This window comes from Oryctolagus cuniculus, chromosome 13 (assembly GCF_964237555.1).
Source record: "Oryctolagus cuniculus chromosome 13, mOryCun1.1, whole genome shotgun sequence".
NCBI lineage: Eukaryota > Metazoa > Chordata > Mammalia > Lagomorpha > Leporidae > Oryctolagus > Oryctolagus cuniculus.
Genome location: NC_091444.1, coordinates 58087327 through 58106040, shown reverse-complemented (window position 1 = coordinate 58106040; position 18714 = coordinate 58087327). Strand labels below are relative to the sequence as shown.

The 18714-nt window shown below is 39.4% G+C and overlaps 1 protein-coding gene and 1 pseudogene across 6 annotated transcripts in view; both read left to right on the top strand.

The window, feature by feature from the left end:
* The window catches only part of CHRM3 (cholinergic receptor muscarinic 3), a 613309-nt gene that overhangs the window by 214164 nt on the left and 380431 nt on the right, over positions 1-18714 (top strand). For 5 of the 6 annotated variants that reach the window (XR_011381528.1, XM_017347714.3, XM_002717330.5 and 2 more), the window contains one exon: positions 12725-12787. The exons of the other annotated variant lie outside the window; for it this stretch is intronic. The gene's annotated coding sequence lies outside the window, so the exon portion shown is untranslated. The remainder of the gene's footprint in view (positions 1-12724; positions 12788-18714) is intronic. 6 annotated transcript variants of the gene reach the window in all.
* On the top strand, positions 12794-18123 carry LOC127483570 (ribosyldihydronicotinamide dehydrogenase [quinone] pseudogene; annotated as a pseudogene).

Below are 18714 nucleotides of genomic sequence, written 5' to 3'. Positions count from 1 at the left end.
TTCTGTTTCTGTTTCTTCTTCTCCAATAATCAAATTAATCTCTTAATGTACTTTTGCCTCTGTATATCTTCTTTAAAACAGAGATATCTTATTTCTCTGTCTCTACTTCTCTCTCTATAACTCTTTCAAATAAAATAAAGAAATAAATCTTTAAAAAAAAGGCATTTGGCATAGCAGGTTAAGCCACCAGCCGTGACTCCAGCATCCCATATGAGTGACAATTCAAGTCCTGGCTGCTCCACTTCCAATCCAGCTCTCTGCTAATGCACCTGGGAAGGCAGGGGAGGATGGCCCTGAACCCAGGTGGGATACCCAGAAGAAGCTCCTGGCTGCTGACTTCTGATTGGCCCATTTGCAGCCCTTTGGGGAATGAGCCAGAAGATGGAAGATCTCTTTCTGTCTCCCTTCCTCTCTGTAACTCTGCCTTTTAAATGAAATAAATCAATCTTTAAAAAAAAAAAAAAGAAGAAGATGAAAACTGTGTTGTTTAAAGCCAATGAATGCTCAATGTGAACAGTTTGGTCAATAAGTGAAAGCATCCTAAATGTGTAGACAAATAATCACTATTAACTTTGTTTTTTTTTTTTTAAGATTTATTTTATTTATTTGAAAGAGTTACATAGAGAGGTAGAGACAGAGAGAGAGGTCTTCCATCTGCTGGCTCACTCCCCAGGTGGCCGCAACAGCCTGGAGCTGTGCCAATCTAAAAGCCAGGAGCCAGGAGCCAGGAACTTCTTCCGGGTCTCCCACAAGAGCACAGGGGACCAAAGCCTTGAGCCATCTTCTGCTGCTTTCCTAGGCCATAGCAGAGAACTGGATCATAAGAGGAGCAGCCGGGACTAGAACCAGCACACATGTGGGATGCCGGCGCTTCAGGCCAGGGCTTTAACCTGCTGTGCCACAGCACCGGCCCCCACTATTAACTTTAGATTAAAGCCACTATTTACATGTTGATCTCCAAATTGAGCAATATGAAATTATTGGTAATTGAGTGCTTTTGAGTTCAGTCAGAAAATTCATTTGGTGAAACCTAAATTTTGTGTACCTTTTAAGGTTATTCTGTGTATATATTATTGGGCTTATAAATTGCAGACATGCTATTCATGCAAATTTATATCTAGGTTGTTTGTTTTTACTCAACCTGACATAAAGAACATTTCATCATGCAAATTTTCTTTAAATATGTAATTTTTCTTAAGGTTGTCCTTTGTGCATTGTCTCCATAGATCCAGGCTGCCTTGGATTCAATAGGCTGTTATTCGCAATATATGTTAACTGCTTACTAATCAAAGATACTGGTTAAGCCAGCTGAAAATAGCTATACTAACTTGGGTCATTTGAGCATTTTCTGAAAAATATTTAAGAAGAAAAACTCCAGGGAATCTGATTAAATGTGTTGTTTACATCACCAGCAGTATTATATTTCCTGAGAACAGCTGTACAGTAGGAATTGCCAAAATTATAATTCATCATATCAAAATTGACCTTTCCAAATATTTAAGAGGTTAGGATTTTAGCTAAATAAGTTTCAAGAGCTCATTAAATTTTCAAGAGTCTATCTAAGAATGTCAGGGGTGCATATCAAAATGCAGTATTTGGAAATATATACTGCTAAATGACATTATGTATTTTAACAATCTAAATGGGTTGGTTTTTATTGTGCAGTACAGCATGCAGTGTTTCTTTTTTAGAAAGATGAATTTATTTTTCATGATGTTATAGAGTCTATGAGTATCGGGGAGATTCTTATCCAGATTTAATAGAAAATTTGTTTTTCAGCTAGGCTAGACTCCAAAGTCCTGAAGTAGAGAAGAATTCTGACTGGTTTGTGTAATGCAGCATTTACCCTAACTGCCCTAAGAAAATCTCACCTGGTGAAGTAAGACTGGGGAGAGCAGATGTCAGAATATATCTGCCTTTAGGAAATTCACAATGCACATCTGAGTAACCCCTTGTGATAATAGTAGCATAGTGTTTAACTCAGTATTTCCCAAGTTTCTCTGAGTCCTAAATCGATTTCTTGAATGTTTTGAAGCTCCTGGCCCATTGAATGGGATCCAGGAAAATGTTACACACTATCTTGTGATGGTGTGACCTTGCCTACTGTGTAAACACTGTCACACTGGTCACTTTCCAGTTAGAATCCAGACAGTTCTGATGGCACTCCACAATATCAGTCAGAGATAACTTTTATAAAGATGGTAAAGCCTACAATATGGCATTAAAGTATCTGTAGTTTTAAAAACAGCCCTAATTATATTCTGCACACTTCACATGGTGTAGAATTCTAATATTAATTTTCTCATGCACAGTTGGTGACACCCTGTAGCCAAGATGACCACTGTAATGTTCCACTTGAGTTTCCTTTTGCACCTGCACTGAATAGCTTCTGGCAGTACCTTGTATGTCCTCACACAATGGTTTCATGACAGTATTCCTGAGGACCCTGCCCCTCTTGTAGCTTATAGAAGCATTTATAAATCTCCTCTGCCTACAGTTAAGTGTCTTTTCTTCCTTTTATCAGTTATGTTCCGAAGGAGTGTGGCTTAGCTGCAGTGCACTCAAAGAGAGAAGTGTCTGCTTTTACCAGGCGTGACTTCCTGATGTCCTCTGGTCTTTGCTGTCTGTCTACCCAGGCCATGCTGTGGACTTGAAGGGTACATGTGGAGCACAAAACCATTACCTCCCATCTTGTGAAAGAAAGAAATGTGAATAGATGAGAAGGAGTAACTTAATTAAAAGAGAAGTGGTAAGCCACAGAGAAAACTACAAGCCCACACAGAGGGTATGGTTAGAGATAATGCTGAGAGAGACCAACAGAGCAATAGTCACATGAGGCCAGTCTGATATGAAGAAGAGAAGGCCTCATATTGCAGGAAATTTTCTTTAAGTCATTCATTTAGAATGCAGTATGCCTGCTTACCATCACACACACACATGGAAAACATGACTCAGGATAAAAATGTCACGTAATCCCATCATTAAGATACAGTCACGTTAATATTTATGTGTTATGTTGCCTCCTCTTTTTTACAGATAGTTATTTATCATCCCTTGGAAGTAAAATGATGTTTTTAACTTCAGACTGTGGGTGAGGAAACCACGGCGCTAGGTCTGGGCAGCCCTAACAGGGGGATCTCTGGCCAGCAGTGTAGTCGGAGTACAGAAGTAATAGGCATCCTCCAAGCAAACAGATCCTGGACAGAGAGGAGAAAATGGATGTATGTATTTTGAAGGTCTATATCTGCCTACTGAGTTTTAAATCACACCACTGTTGTTAATTCTTCATACTCAAATCAGTTCCTAGATATGGCTAATGAGAATGGCTGTTCAGTTATAAAGGAGAGATCTTGAGCTGCAGATTTGGGTGGTAGTCCTTTAAGTTTCTGTGGCTCCTGTCTGAAGCACTGTAAAGAATATATTTCATAAGAGCCTGCGTTCCAGGTACACTTGTTCTCCTTTAAATCAGTTTCTCCTTGAAACACGATGATTTGGTCAGGTTGCACAATACAGATTTGGCCAAAAATAAGATTGTAAGAAATATTCTGCCTTTCACATTCCGTTTATTTTCTGATGAGACGGATGGGGGGAGCAGGGGAGAGAAAGACTAAGAGGGAAGGATTGTAATTAGGAGACAGCTGAGTTGGGTATCCGAAAGGTTACCTGAAGAAAGGGGTGATTAACACTCCTGAGCATCTGCACTGAGCTGTCTCTAGCTCTAGAGTAACATTTTAAAGATAGTTTTAAGCCTAAATTAAGGAGCTTCAAGACTAGACCTTTTCCTTTCTTACAGATTTGTTTTGCGCTTTCACAGATTGCAGGAAACCATTGTGGGGGGTTAGTCATTTTTAAAATCGTGGCTTCATAGGAAAAATAGCAGCACTGACTTTCAGATCAGAATGTTTTTCTATGTAGAGCAACTTGCTAAATGGACCATTTAATAGTTTTCACTAAACACCACATAAGACTTGTAACATTCTTTCTCTGTAGAGTAGTTACTGTTGCTTTTTTCCCCAAAATACATTTTCCAAGGATGATTTCCCTCTTATGGCCATAACATCAGAACGTTGGTCAAAGGCTTTTTTCAGTTTGACCTTAGATGCCCCTAAGAACACCATTTTTCTCACGAAAAATCAGGTATATGTATCTGTGCCTATGTGTGTGTAGACGGGAAAAATACTCAATTACAGGTAAGAAAAGGGAAACAAAATCGTAAGAACATTTTTAAAAAGCAATCTATCAGTATCTATTAAAAGTGTAAATACTATGATCTGTTGTGGGGAGCAACCGACACTAGACTAAATTACTGGAACTGCTAAGACTAATTCTATGCATCTGCTCTCCCACAATATGGCGCTGAGAGACAGTAAACAACTTCTACACAGCTGCCTCACCAATTCGACTGATAAGCTGCAGGAGCTGATCCTGCTCCTGATTGGAGGAGAGCAGTGTGCTCGGCGTGTGGGCAGCAGAGTTGGGATTGGTGGAAGAGGACTATAAAGGAGGAGAGAGACCGCATGCACCGGGAACATCTGAGGAACATCTGAACAACCCCTGAGAGAGCTGGCCTGCGGTGTGCCGCTCCTCTGTGGAAGCGGGGAAAGCGGCGGGGGTGCTGCCCCTCCACGGAGGTCGGGGGAGGGGCGGCAGCTAACCTGGGACGGCGTCATTCCTCCGCGAGTGAGGGAATGGCAGCTAACCCAGGAAGGGCCAGGCAAAAAGAACAGCACAGGGTCTGGTGTCGTTCCTCTGCGAGTGGGGGAGCGACAATCTGTAAGTCATATTTTCACAATATATAACTAAATAAGTGTACATATATACAAACATTATTACTGCTGTATTGTTTACATTGAAAAACAGAGGAAACAAGCTCAATCCTATGAATAGCAAAGGATTGAAATAATTATGGAATCTGCATCCTGCAGTGGATTCATTATCTCTTACAGAGCTTGAATTAGAGTCCTGTGGATTGATGAGAAGTATGTGCTGTGTTGTTCAGTGAGAGGGGATATGCCTCAAAATATGACTAGTATGATAACATTCAAGAAAGTGAGTCTGTGTGCATGACAAGAAAGAAACTATGAAAGGACTAACATCAAGCAGTTAACATTTCAAGAGGATTGAATTTAGAAGTTGAAAGTGGGGAAAACATATATCATGTTTTTCCCTCAATACAAATAAGTATTGTTTAGTTCATTAAATGAGCTTGCTTGCCTTTTGTAACTGAAAAAATAAAAAAAAAGAGAAGCATTTTATTATGTATTAAATACTTTAATAGCCATTTTCCAAATCTTGTTTCTAAGTTGTTAGGTTGCTTGAAACTCAGATTGACAGAGGTTGAGGCCCAAGAGTGAAAGGCCAGTGGTAGGACCAGAGTGAACAATTGATTCTTCTGCATCACCTCAGTACTCTGTGTCCACAGGTTCCTTGACTTATAAGTAAGTTAGAGTGTTAAGCTTACCCACAAAAGCATATTTCAGGATTCAATAGTTCTATATCCAGTGGGGATGTGAAAGTAGATAATAAGAGTATAAGTGGTAAAGTTGTATAAACTCATGGATTCTGTTTCTTCCTACCTCATTTATATGCTTAGTACAATGTACTACCTAACTTCTGATTACCTTTTCAACTATCTGATGAATCTGATATAATAAATGACTCCTACACACTGACACGCAGATATATGCCTCTTATTCTGTACTTTGCTATGAATTATTTAATAATTAATTATGGCATGAAAGGAACTAACATGTCATAATTTTTGTTTGGTTTTCTACGAAAGGCAGAGAGAGAGGCACAAATAGAGATCTCCCACCTTCTAGTTCACACCCCCACATATCTACAGTAGCTGGGCTTCAGCCAGGCCAAAGCCGGAAGCAGGAACTCAGTCTGGGTCTCCCAATGGGTGGCCTGAACCCAAGTATGTGAACCATCACCTACCACCTCCCAAGGTGCACATTATCTAGAGACTGGAATCGAAAGCAGAGCCAGGTCTTGAACCTAGAAACTCCAGTCTAGAATATGTGAATTCCAAGTGGTGGTTCAACTGCTGTATCTAATACCTGCCTTGTTTGTTTGTATCTTTAGGTACTAAAACATATTAGTTAACAAGGTAGATGTAAATTTCATTTTGCCATCATTCATATTCTACTTACAGTTCAGATCTCACTTTAAATCCACCATTATAAACAAAGGACAAAATTGGAAATGATTAAGACTTAGGCTAGGTGATTCTTAAATACTTTTAAGCTTAATCATTCTATGAGTTTATGATTTTAAAGAAAAACAAAAGCAAAAATTACATGTAAAGCTAATCTCTGGCAGCTGTTTGTACATGTTAAAACTACTATTTTGGGTGAAAATAAAGATAAGAAACAACAGAATGCTAAAGTTGTGTACATTTTACTATATGCTGTTTTTCCTTTCTTGGTCTTCATTGTATCTTTTAGTAAAAGTCATAAATGGAAGTGACATTGGCTTGGCTACTTACTCGAGCCAGCAGGTGTAATCTGTGAAGTTTGGTTTTATTGGGTCAGGAATTATTTCATTGAATTGTTAAAATATCTTTATATTTAGCATATTCTGTGAACTATGCAAGGCTGTATTTCTAAAAAGTGATATTTAGAATAGTATCTTTTAATTTTTTTTTCTTTTTCAGAAGAGCTTAATTCTAGAAGAACTGCTCAAAGCTCTGTTAGATGCTTAGAAACATCAGTCAGTTTGTTTTATTTTTCAGTGCCAGTGGAAGTACTAGTTGTTACATATGTTTTGATTTTCCCTGATTAAAAAATGTAGAAAACACAAAAAACACAAATACATACAGAAAGAGCCAATCAACAAGGATAAATGTTGATGAATTTCCTTTCAGTCATTTGTCTATATACACAGAATGAGAGGTAAAATCATGGGTCTAGAGAATACTCTTCACACCATGTTGTGTATTTAGTTGAAGTTTTCAAAATCCTGTTAACCTCCAGCTTTTATCTCAAGAGGACGAGATTAGGGCTGATGCAGTTGGACTCACTGACAATCACCCTTTTCCATGAGCAGGGTAAAGTTTTCTTCTCTCATCACTGCTGTCTGCCAAAATTGAAAAGAGAGCAGTGTTTTCCTTTTCATGTAGTAATCTGTTGACATTGTCTTGAATGTCTAGAACATTGAGGGTAAAAGGATGGTTTAAAAATCTTAGTATTTGCTCCTGTAAGATTTGAAAGCCATCAGCCTGCAGAACCAGCTGTGCCCAGGCCCTGTGCAGTAAGTGAGATGTGTCCTCTACAACTGGTAACTTCTGAGAAGTGTGCAACCTCCAGGGCAGAAGGGGTAGACCTTGGTCAGACGGTCACAGCTGCCATTTTTGGGAGTTCAACTTCCTGGAAATGTGGTCTGTTTTCCTCATTCTCATATGATGCATAGTCTTCCACCCTCACTCTCTACTCCAAACACAGACATGTACCATCCCTCCTGCAAACACAGGGCTCCAATAACAGCTTAACCATTAACAGTGAACTCACCCTGATACACTACCCCTTGTCCATGTTTCTAGCCTCTGGCCCAGATCTTTAGCTTATATGAACTGCTACCACCCTTACAACTGTTAGGCCTGGTTATAAGACTTCTTAAGCTGTGTTCCCTGTCACCCAGACTGCCCCACCAGACATCTCCTTAGACACTGTAATTGTGCTGCTGATTGACAGCAAAAGCCCCAACAGGGTGCATTTTGTCAATCCCAGAGTACTACTCCCGTTTACTTTTTCCTTCCATCCGACTCAGTGATGAACTTTCAGGAATACCCAGAGAGAACCTGTCTACCTTAGGACACTCGATGTCTACTAAGAACATCTGCTGTACTGCACTGACCGAGGCCCACTGAATGTCAGAGCAGATGAAATATCTCAAAAATGCAGTGACTGCTAGACCAGTTGAAGCACCACCCTTTAGAAAATGGCGTTGTCTTAATGTTCTGAGTTGAATGAAGCAAAATGAGAAGGAATAAATAAAGAGGCAGAGTAGCAAATGAAGAAGGGTGAAGCAGCAGAAAGTGTTATCTCAATGATCCCTGCAGAATTTTCATGCTCAGTGCACCAGGCTTCTGTTTCATCGTAGTACCCCACCTCACAGGGCTATGATGATTCCATGATCGGGGGACCTAAAGAATAACGCCTGAAATACACTGAGCATTTAGTTAGTCGTCGGTGTCACAACTATTTTTTATGTGGGATTTGGAATAAGAAGGATCCAAGCTTAAGTACTAGCTCTAGCTATTACTTAGTAGACAACTTTGGGGGTAGTCCCTTGACCTGTAGGCCTTGTTTGCACATTGGAAGTTATGAACAAAAACAGCCTGGCCTAGAAAACAAAACTTACTCTCTCAATTTCTTTCTTTGCTATTATTTTTATTTCTCTTAATTTAGCAAGGAATGAATGAATTTGAAAGAACCATCTCATGTTGATAATTAGTTCCATTTTTCCCTCTCTTGATGGGATATCTAAAATTAAGATGAGAGGCTCTGATGGAAACAAATCAGAGTATGACATGAAATCTCAATGGGTGCAGATATGAGTGAGTGCTGTGTTTAAATAAGATCTTAATGCAAACCAGACTCAACATAATCTATATAGTTCAGGAACCATGTAATCCTGTTCCAATAAGCCAGGCTGTCAGACTCAATTTTGTCAAATCATATGTTACCTTAGACCTCAGATAAGGCAACTTAACAAATTAAATGTATACTATGAAATTAAATAGGGAATTTTATAAGTTATCTTTAAGAGTCTGGGATCAAATTTCAGTTGAATATAAGAAGTTAAATTAATTAAGCTTAGTTATTTCAAGACTGAGTTTAATGCTATCTAAATTAGATAGCTATGGATTTATTTTTCAGCCACTTAGATTGCAAAACATCAGCTAAAATATTTTGTATCTCACTTCCCATGATGGATCGTTCTCTCCCTTTTTGATTCTATCATTTAGTATTAGCAGACACTAGTCTTGTTTGTGTGATCCCTTTGACTCTTAGACCTATCAGTGTGATCAATTGTGAACTGAAATTGATCACTTGGACTAGTGAGATGGCATTGGTACATGCCACCTTGATGGGATTGTATCTTTCTAGAGATAACAGGAATATGCATACCCAGAATAATTATACCGTAAGCAAATGTGATTTGGGGGGAAAGCTTTAAGGAAATGGGGCTTTTCAAATTCTCATACTAAGAGTCTAAAGCTGCTACCTCTTCTAGTTCTCTACTCAGAGTCAATACTCCATAAATATATACGTTCTGACAGAAATGAAATTACTACTTTAAAGAGGTTAAAGAAATATCCTTTCTGGGGACCAGCACTGTGGCATAGCAGGTAGGGCAACTGCCTGCTGTGCCAGAATCCCATGTGGACACCGGTTCAGGTCCTGGCTGCTCTGCTTCCGATTCAGCTCTCTTTGGCCTGGAAAAACAGTGGAGGATGGCCCAAGTCCTTGCACCTGTTTGGGAGACCAGGCAGAAGCTCCTGGCTCCTGGCTCCTGGCTTCAGATGGGCATCGCTCCCAGCCATTGCAGCCAGTTGGGAAATGAGCCAGTGGATGGAAGACCTCTCCTCTCTCTGTGTAACTCTGACTTTCAAATAAATAAATGAATATTTTTTTAATTTCTTTTCTTGTATACATCCTAAACCAAAGTAATACTTTCTAGGCCTATTGGGAAAAGCCTTTGCTGTGACTTTTTGTAATTATTACTCTGTCTCTAGCTTTGTTTGCCTCTGTTTCACCAACTGCATAATTATGACAGCAGTCTTTGGAATCACCAATCATATTTTGATTATGTAACCTTTTGAACCTTGTTTGTTGGGGATTGGAGGAGCCTGTCATTTGTATTTGGAGATTAGAAGCTCAACCCTAAATGGATGTCATGTGCAATTAATTTTCAGTGGAGTGAAAGAGAAGCTAGGATGAAAGCCAGTTCCTTTGCTTGTTCTCAAAACGAATGCTTTTCTGACTCTGATACTAGAGAAACTTCATCAGAAGAACTTTAGTATGTTCAACCTCGTTTATTGTTTTCCAGTTCATTTAGTGGACATGATATTTATATTAGCAGGTACTTTAATGATTGAGTAGTGTTTATACTAACACTTATAGTGCTACTTAGTTTTGTATTATTGAATGATACAAGTTTACTTATTTTACATTATCTCAATATAAACATGTAAACATGTTGAATTCCTGGTTATAAATTAGGCAAATATGCTTGAGAAATTCATTAATTTTAGTGATGAAATCCATATAGTAAATACTTATTGATCAGCCACTTTTTGCAAGTCAGTAGGTTGCTGAGAGAGGATTCATATGTGCTTAAGTGGAATTGAGTATCTATTGTCCTTAGACTCATTAGATGCTATTAGAGTATTAACCACTAAAGAGGAATTCTGTGCTCATCAAAAGACCCTAATGGCAATAACCATCTATTAAATAGTGATGAGAGTGAGAAATGACTACATCCTCCCTCAGAAGTGTTGTTTGATGACTGACCCAAAAGTTCCTGTAGTATACCTGAGAGTGGTGATGTGGCTGAGTTTGCTGTTCAAGTTCCGGATGTACAGATAGTATTCCTGAGAGAGCGCTAGTATCCGAATGGGCCAAGCCAATTAGTGAAGTCATCCAACTGGAGTCGAGTGCTGACCTGTGGTCACCCCCTCAACCTTAGTCTCCCAGTGTAAAATGTTAATGGTTCTCCTGGCATAATCAGCTCCAGCCCTTCCTTTGTGAGACACATATCTCTAACTGAGACTCTTGGAGACAAAGCATCTAGATGGCTTTACTTAGGTCAGATACACACCTTTGCCTAAAGTAGAAGAGAATCTCTTCATTGATGCTTCCAATACTGCAAACAATTTTAGAGGAAGAGGACCTAATGGAAGGAAAATACGGGATGTTGGGGCAGCAGAGGGCAGATGCTGTCTAGATTAGTCCTGCTCAAGGATGAGGATGCAGGAAGAATGAACAATGAATTTTCTTTTTTTTCCTAATACTTTGAAAATTAAAACTTTAAAAAAACATGAGGACAGGCATTTGACTTAGTGGTTAAGACATTGGGTGTGAGTCCCACATCCCATGTCAGAATGCTTGGGTTTGATGCAGGGTTCTGCTCCAGGTTCATGCTTCTAGTTAATGTGTACTCTGGGAGGCAGAAGTAGATGGGTATCTACCACACACTTGGGCAACCTGGACTGAATTCCCAGTTGCTGGCTCTGGTCCTGGGCCCAGCCCCAACCATTGCAGGCATCTGGGGAGTGAATGTGACAATATATGGAGTATATGCCTCTTGTTCTTTATCTGTCCCTCCCTTCCTGTGTCTCCCTCTCCCTCTCTCTGTTTCAAATATAAATAACATTTTTATAAAGGGTGTGCAAAATACAAATGTGTATTTCAGTTATTCATTACTCTTTGCAGTTGCTATACAACTCTCAATGTTCGCTCTCCATCTCTGCACTTAGCACAATTGTGAAGGCTGTGCTAAGCCCCCTCTCCCTTGCTGGGAAAATCCCACTGCCTGCAGCTCTGCATTCCCTTCATTCTCACAGCATCGCCTCTTCTCATCCTCTCCTCAAAGGCTTGACCTTCACCACTCTGGGGAAACTGGAAGAAAAACCCAGTGAGTTCTTCCAGCAGGTCTCATGCTGAAGCTTTTCCTTGGTACTTACCACTTCATGACATGTCCTTAGTGACATCGTCACAAAGACACAGTCGCCTTTCTCTCCTCCCATGGAACAAAGCAGCTCTTGTTCTGTCTCTGATTAGCCTTCTACAAGAAATGCTTTTCTAAGGTTGTAACCCAGATAATGGTCACTGTACAATTCAAAAACGTGACGGGCAGTGTCTGGATTAGAGTTAGGGAATTTTCCTGAAGATTTCATTCTAACCACTGGCTAAAAAGGAACTGGTTTTGAGATCATTGCATGTCTGTGTTTTAGATGATGTCTGCGAGAAGAGAATAAACTGGATTTTTCTAAGGGATTATTCCTATGACCTCCCTTTGACAGCATGGAATAGTAATCAAATTGCTGAAAATAGAAGGTGCCTGTCACTTATGTCTAAAATTAAGGGATGGGGGCTGGAATTGTGGTGTAGTGGGTAAAGCCACCACCTGCGATGCCAGCATCCCATATAGGCAACAGTTAGTGTCCTGCTTGCTCCACAGCTTCCTGCTAATGCCTTGGGAAAAGCAGCAGAAAATGACCCAAGAGCCTGGGGCTCTGCCACCCACGTAGGAGACCCATAATAAGCTCCTGGCCTCTGTCTTTGGCTTGGCCTAGCCGTGGCTATTGTGGCCTCTGGGGAGTGAAGCAGCAGATCGAAGTTATCTGTCTCTCCCTCCCTCTTTCTACATAACTCTGAATTTCAAACAAATAAATCTTAGAGTATAAATTAAGGGATGGCCAACTTCTCTGAGTCCTCTTCCTTTCAACCCTGTGTTCTTTCCTTGCAGCCTGAACTTAGAGAGGTGGGATGAGTGGAACTATAGAGTGATGAAGTCAGAAGACACATTTCTTTGGCCAGTGACAAGTATCATTTCTCTGAATCTTTCTGTCCTCATTGGTTGTAGGAGGCGATTGAGCACCATGATGTTTGTAGATTTCTTTTTTACATTTCCTCAAATCCTTTTGTGTAATAGTGGCTTTCCCTTTTCTATGTTCGTGGTTATTTTTTAACCCTAACTTCTTGTTCTCTTCTAGCACCTGTGTTCTGATTAGTGGCCAGATGAATAACATTCAGAACTTCCACTAAGGTACAGTAAGGTAAGATCCTTTGTCTGGTTGACCTCTTTGCTTGAAGAAAGGGACTGATTGCTTAATCTATGAGAACAGTTGAATAAGGAAGAACAATTTGTAAGTTGGTGCTTTTCAACATGATTTACAGTTATTTCTGTGTGCAATATTAATGTAAATCTCTATCTGTCCTCATATTTCTGTGTCCTAATAAAGATAACACTCTAGTCATTTGTTTACTGAACTCAAAAATAGGATGAATGTCTGTACATTAAGATTTGGAATAAGTTAACTTGTTTTGAATTCTCCTTAACATCTTAACAGTAGTAATATGAAGAGTTTTTAGAATTGTGCAAAATGTTTGAATTATTATAGCAATACATTGGCCCTTACAACTTGTCTAATTCTTGCAAGCTTAAGAATTACCCCTTGGTTTATAGTGCCTGTATTCAGGATGATATACAAAATCTGATTATGAATGTAAAGAAACAGCAACATTAGAATAAAACTAATTGCTTTTAAATGGCATCATTAATAATACTTTCTTTACTAAACAAACACCAATAATATTCTACCCAAAGGTAATATTCTTACCTCCTAACAAAATCCATAGTACTGTGAAAGACAGCAAAATGCCGGATTTTAAAAGTCTTCGTCTTTGCAGACTCCTTTGCTATGGATACGTGGCCCAATTCCATCCCGACCATTTTGAATGATGGGCCTGGGAGAGAGCATCTCTTCCTCAATTAAAGGGGAAGACTTTCAAGAGAGAATCCTCTTGGAATGTTTCCTGTTGTTCCCATCCCATCATTCTTCCTGGGAAGCACAGTCCCCCTCTTGTCACAAGGGAAAAAGCCACAGCCAGAGATAATGGGGCAGGAAAGTAAAATGAGCTCAAGTCCTAACAAATGCACTATCAAATTTCTTCTGGCACTGGTTGAATATATTGAGACGTCTTCTGACACTTACAGCCAGATGTGGACTTGCATAATTCAGTAGCAGTTCTACTTGGAAATTGTGCCAGACATGTTTCTATGCGTGATTGACTCTTCACTGTAGTGCTGTTTTTAGGCCCATTTTATATATGAGAAAGCCAAGGCTCTGAAAGAACTTTGTTCTTTAGTAGAAAGACACCTGCTAGGTATATTTGCTGTACCTTGGTGTCACAGTGCTAGTCCTGACATATGGGGTCAGGGGCTTGTTCTGTTGCTGATGGTATTTTATAGGTAGTCAGTACACATTGTCAGTCATGAATGCTTTGCATACTGTTTAATAACACAGACTATCCCATAGATTATCTATTTATAAAACTAAGAGACCTGTGGATATTTCTCTATGGGGAAAAATGAGAACAGGGAAATGTTTGCTTTGGGAAAATCGGAATGAGTTTGAATTTCATAGGAAAGCAAGTGAAGGAAAATATAATTCTCAGCATATTGTTTTATATTCTGTTTTGAAATTAAAGTTTAGAACTAATGGTCTAAGCACAGCCACCAAAATCAGTATTTCACTTACAATTCTTTATTAGCTATCTTCTAACACTCTCCATTACTTCATGCATATTTGACAATAAAATATAATAAAATAATAATTCAGGTGAAGATAAGTAATATAATGAAATTCCTTTCCAAAGAAAGTCATGCGGGATCTTGAGTAGCGCACTGAGCTGACTCAGAAGGAGGAGCTGGATAATGGAAAAATTCCTGGGCTGGAAAATAAGAGACTGGAAATGCAGGTGATAGCTGAGCTTTTTTGTGCCATTAAAAAAAAAAAAAGCCATTTCACCTCTCTGAACCTTGGCTCTTTATTTGTAAATTGAGAGTGCAAGCTCTCCTGATAGGCTGTGAGAGCAAAATAATAGCTTGCCGCCATGAGTGGGTCCCCTTTGCTAATGCAGGGAAATGCTCTGGTATCTACTGAAGCCGATTTTTTTAATCATGCCTGTCGCCCTAAGAGTTACCAGTTGTTTTCATTTTCTTCACCTTCTTCTGAAGACAGCCTCAATCTCCTGTCTCTTTTGTTACAATCTCACTCCAAGTTATCTTCCTGTCTTGCCTAACCAAGGGCATTAGCTTCCTGGTGCTCACCTGGCTTCCAACTTTGCCACATCAGAATAGTTAGATGCATATCCATCATCCAGTTTGGCAGACATTGATCAGATCTTGTTATTCTCCCATTTTCAGCTTTCTCAAAACTCTCCAACTTTTTTTTCTTCTTTTATGGGAAAAACTCATATATATTACCAATGACTTACGAATCTGAAGTGATGTGATTTCTCCTTGTACATTTTCTCCCTGGGTTCCTGGACTCCAGTTTATTTATCTTTTTCTGTTTCCTGAGAGCTTCTGTTTGTTCTTCCCATTGGGTACGCCTGGCTTACCTGGCTCTGTCCCCAGCCCTTGCTTCTACCTTGCCTTTTCAGTTCTTAGCTTCTGTGATCTACTCTTACAGATCTGTCCTAGGTAGCCAGGTTTAATTTCCTTTAAAAGTTGGAGACTTTATATTTTAATGTGCATTAAAATAACCTCTTATAGACCATGTGTGTGTGTGTACAACAAGGAGAGACAAGACATGAAGCATTCTATCACACTTGTTTATAATATATAATTTCTCTTTCACATAATATGATCTAATTTCCATTAGGGAAGGGACTTGTCTGTTTTTTATCACTGTCAAAACCACAATGCCCTGCCCTGCAAAGGGCATAGTAAATATATATTTCATGAATAAATGAAGCATCATATAATGGCGTGGGTTTAGTGTCCCCAAAGAAATTAAGCTGTGCTTTGTAGATGTCCCTGGTGTGTGTATTGCTTAGATGAGAAGAAAACAGAAGAACAAAGCAAAAGTTGAAAGGAAGAATGGGACAGAGGAACACAGAGTACAGATAGCAGATAGCAACAAATAGTTGAGAATAATCTCTTCAGGATTTCTTTCAGTGTTGTTTCTGATCTGTAATGATAGAAGACAGGGCTCATTACTTTCAATCTTACATAGCTTTATAAACTAAGCCTAATATTTTTCACAGGCCGAGGAAAAAATGAAATAGTAAATTCATGAGCTCTAAGAACAAAATGTGGTCTTTTTGCTAACAGTCATGAAAATATTCCCTTGATGCCAGAATTTAGTCCCTGTTAGGAGCAGACATACGCGGTACAACGAGTGTGCCTGAAATAGCTCCGTCCAGTGGGAGGCACCTCCCTTACGGTATTGAAGATTTCATTCCATCTACAAGTACATTGTCACTGTGACTTTCCAGAATGGCACACCGTGCTGATGTATTAAAAATGCTGATGGGAAAATGGAAACTTGAGAAATGTCTTCTCTGTCAATTAAGTAATGTAGCCTCTTGGTTAGATTATAGCAATTCGAGGGCTTTTTGTTTTCTGCCAATGGAAATTTGACAGCTGTTTATAAAATATTTACATTCTGATTTCAGTCACATTGACAGTACTTTTGGGTCTTTGGAAGATGATAATTATATGTTAGGAAAATGTTTTAAAAATTGAAGCTGATCTGTTGAGAAGAAAGAATCTGTTTTTAAAATTGCGCAAAGGAACGGTTGAAAGAATTGGGTTCTTGGTGGGCATAGATGATCCCCAAGCCTTTGACCAGAGGAAAGGGACCATGGATGAATTGAATAAGCTGGGCTGCAGGATCACTTGTCTGAACGGTTCGCCACGGACTTGAAGTTGAGGGCAGGGAGGCAAGATATCACTGGGGCTGTCTCGGTTGTGGTCTTCAGTTAGGAGCTGGAAGCCTATGAAGCCTGCAAGAAGAGATCTCTGACCAGTGACATCACTGAGGAGCAGAAGGATGTTCGGAGCTGATCAGCAGTGTTTCAGTTCCCACTGTACTGGTTCCATGGGCCGGCTATCGTGAAGGACTGAAAGGACAGTGCCAAGGGTTTGCCTTCCACATCCCAGAATTCTACGATTCTGGTTTTCTCAACTGTGAATTAGCCCTCCTTTCTTTAACCACAGGAGGCTTGGCTGAGACTTACACAAAAGCCAGAACCATTGGGGGTTTTCAGTACTTCCTATGGCCTCTCCAGCATGGCACATGGCACTTCTGTGTATTTAAAGTTCCTGCTCCTCAGATCAATTTTGCTCCTGAGTTTGCATGAGAAGAAGAAAGAAAAGCAATGGTGGTATTCTGAGCCCCGCAGCTGAAAACTCTCTGGAAGGAAGCACCCATCCAGTGTACACCCCTTTTATGCTCGGGGTGGAGACAGTTTCTGCCACTTGCACATCATCATAAGGACACCACACCAGGGGACCAAGCACACGCACAGGTAGGATGGTGCTGGCATTCAATCAAATGACAGCAGAGTGCACCAGGTGGATTTAGCAGTGTACTGAGGCTTGTCTTCAGTCTTAAACAGCCAGATCAAGGGTTTCAGTCATCATCCAGTTGTAGTGAATTCTATTCCAACAGATCATCATTCACCCAATTTTCTTCACAATCATGGTGATTTCTAATTATCATATAGTTCTCTGACATAGAGCTGGATTTGATACATATATATTGTGTGATATTTTGATACATGTTTACAATGTGTAGTGATCAAATCAATGTAATTAGCCTATCACCTGAGACACTTGTTATGGTGAGACCATTCAAAATCCTCTCTGATAGCTACCTTGAAATATACAATATCGTTACCTAAAGTTGCACAAACGAACGAAGCATTGCTACTTTTATGAATGGATATACTTCTAATCAAAGACAGAAATAGATTTATGATCCCGAGACATAAGTTAGATAATGTATGGGACTACCCTGCCTGTTTGTGGGACCTTGGCCTTCCTTTCTTTCATTTTTTTTTTCAGTGTTTATTCATTTTCAGGTACTTGAAAGGCAGAAAGACAAAGCGAAAGAAAGAGAGAAATATCTTCTATCTGCTGGTTCACTTCCCAAGTGCCTGAAATAGCCAGGGATGGGTCAGGCCAAAGCCAGGAACCATGAACTCTATCCAGTCTCCAGCATGGGTGGCAGGATTCCGAGTACCTGAACCAGCTTCTGTTGCTTCCCAGGATGCAGTAATAGGAAACTGGATTAGAAGCAGAGTGGCCAGGACTGGCTGGAACTGGCACTCCAATATGGGGTATACAGTATCTAATATGGGACACATTGTGGCTTAACCTACTTTGCCAAAACACTTTGCCCCCTCAGCTTTTCTTAATAGCCCTATACCCCAGTTACATGCCTCTTACACATTTTCATTTTATTCATGTAAAAATGGCCACAGTGTAGCATATATGTACATCAGATAGGATTGTGGAGATATATTTGGAGTTTTGTGAACAAAATTCGATATATATATATATATATATATATATACATACATACTTGATATTACAGGAAAAAAAGTACTGGGGAAAACCCTAAATATTGAATTCTTACAGAATTTCCAAATAAAATAATTATGCTTCACTTAAAGGCATAAATTCACATGTAATTTTGTATTACCAGGTATTATATTACATTACATTATATTATATTATACTATACTATATACTATATACTATATAGCATTGGTATGTCCTGTAATGCTTCACCAGTGGTCTCATGGATCAAGTATCTTGATAGTCACTATCTGTGCCATGCTTTGTAAGGACAAGTAGATATAGACAATATGAAGACCCATTTATAAGCCATTCAAGAGTTTTCTATAATTGAAATTATATTTTAATAACATAATAGCTTTTAATTCCTTTCATTGACAAATAGAATGTGGAAACTTATTGGGATGTGGCAAAAGATTTTGGAACCCAGACTAAATTTTTAGGATCAGCTATTTTTAAAATAATTGGAAAGCACATATCCATTTACAGCCTTCACTCTCAGAGTCTGGACTCCAATAAAAAGGTTTATCAGCTATAAATGGACAGAAGTGGGTATGACCCTAAAAGCTAAGGGAGTAGGAGTGGAAGTATAATTGTAAGCCCTAATCA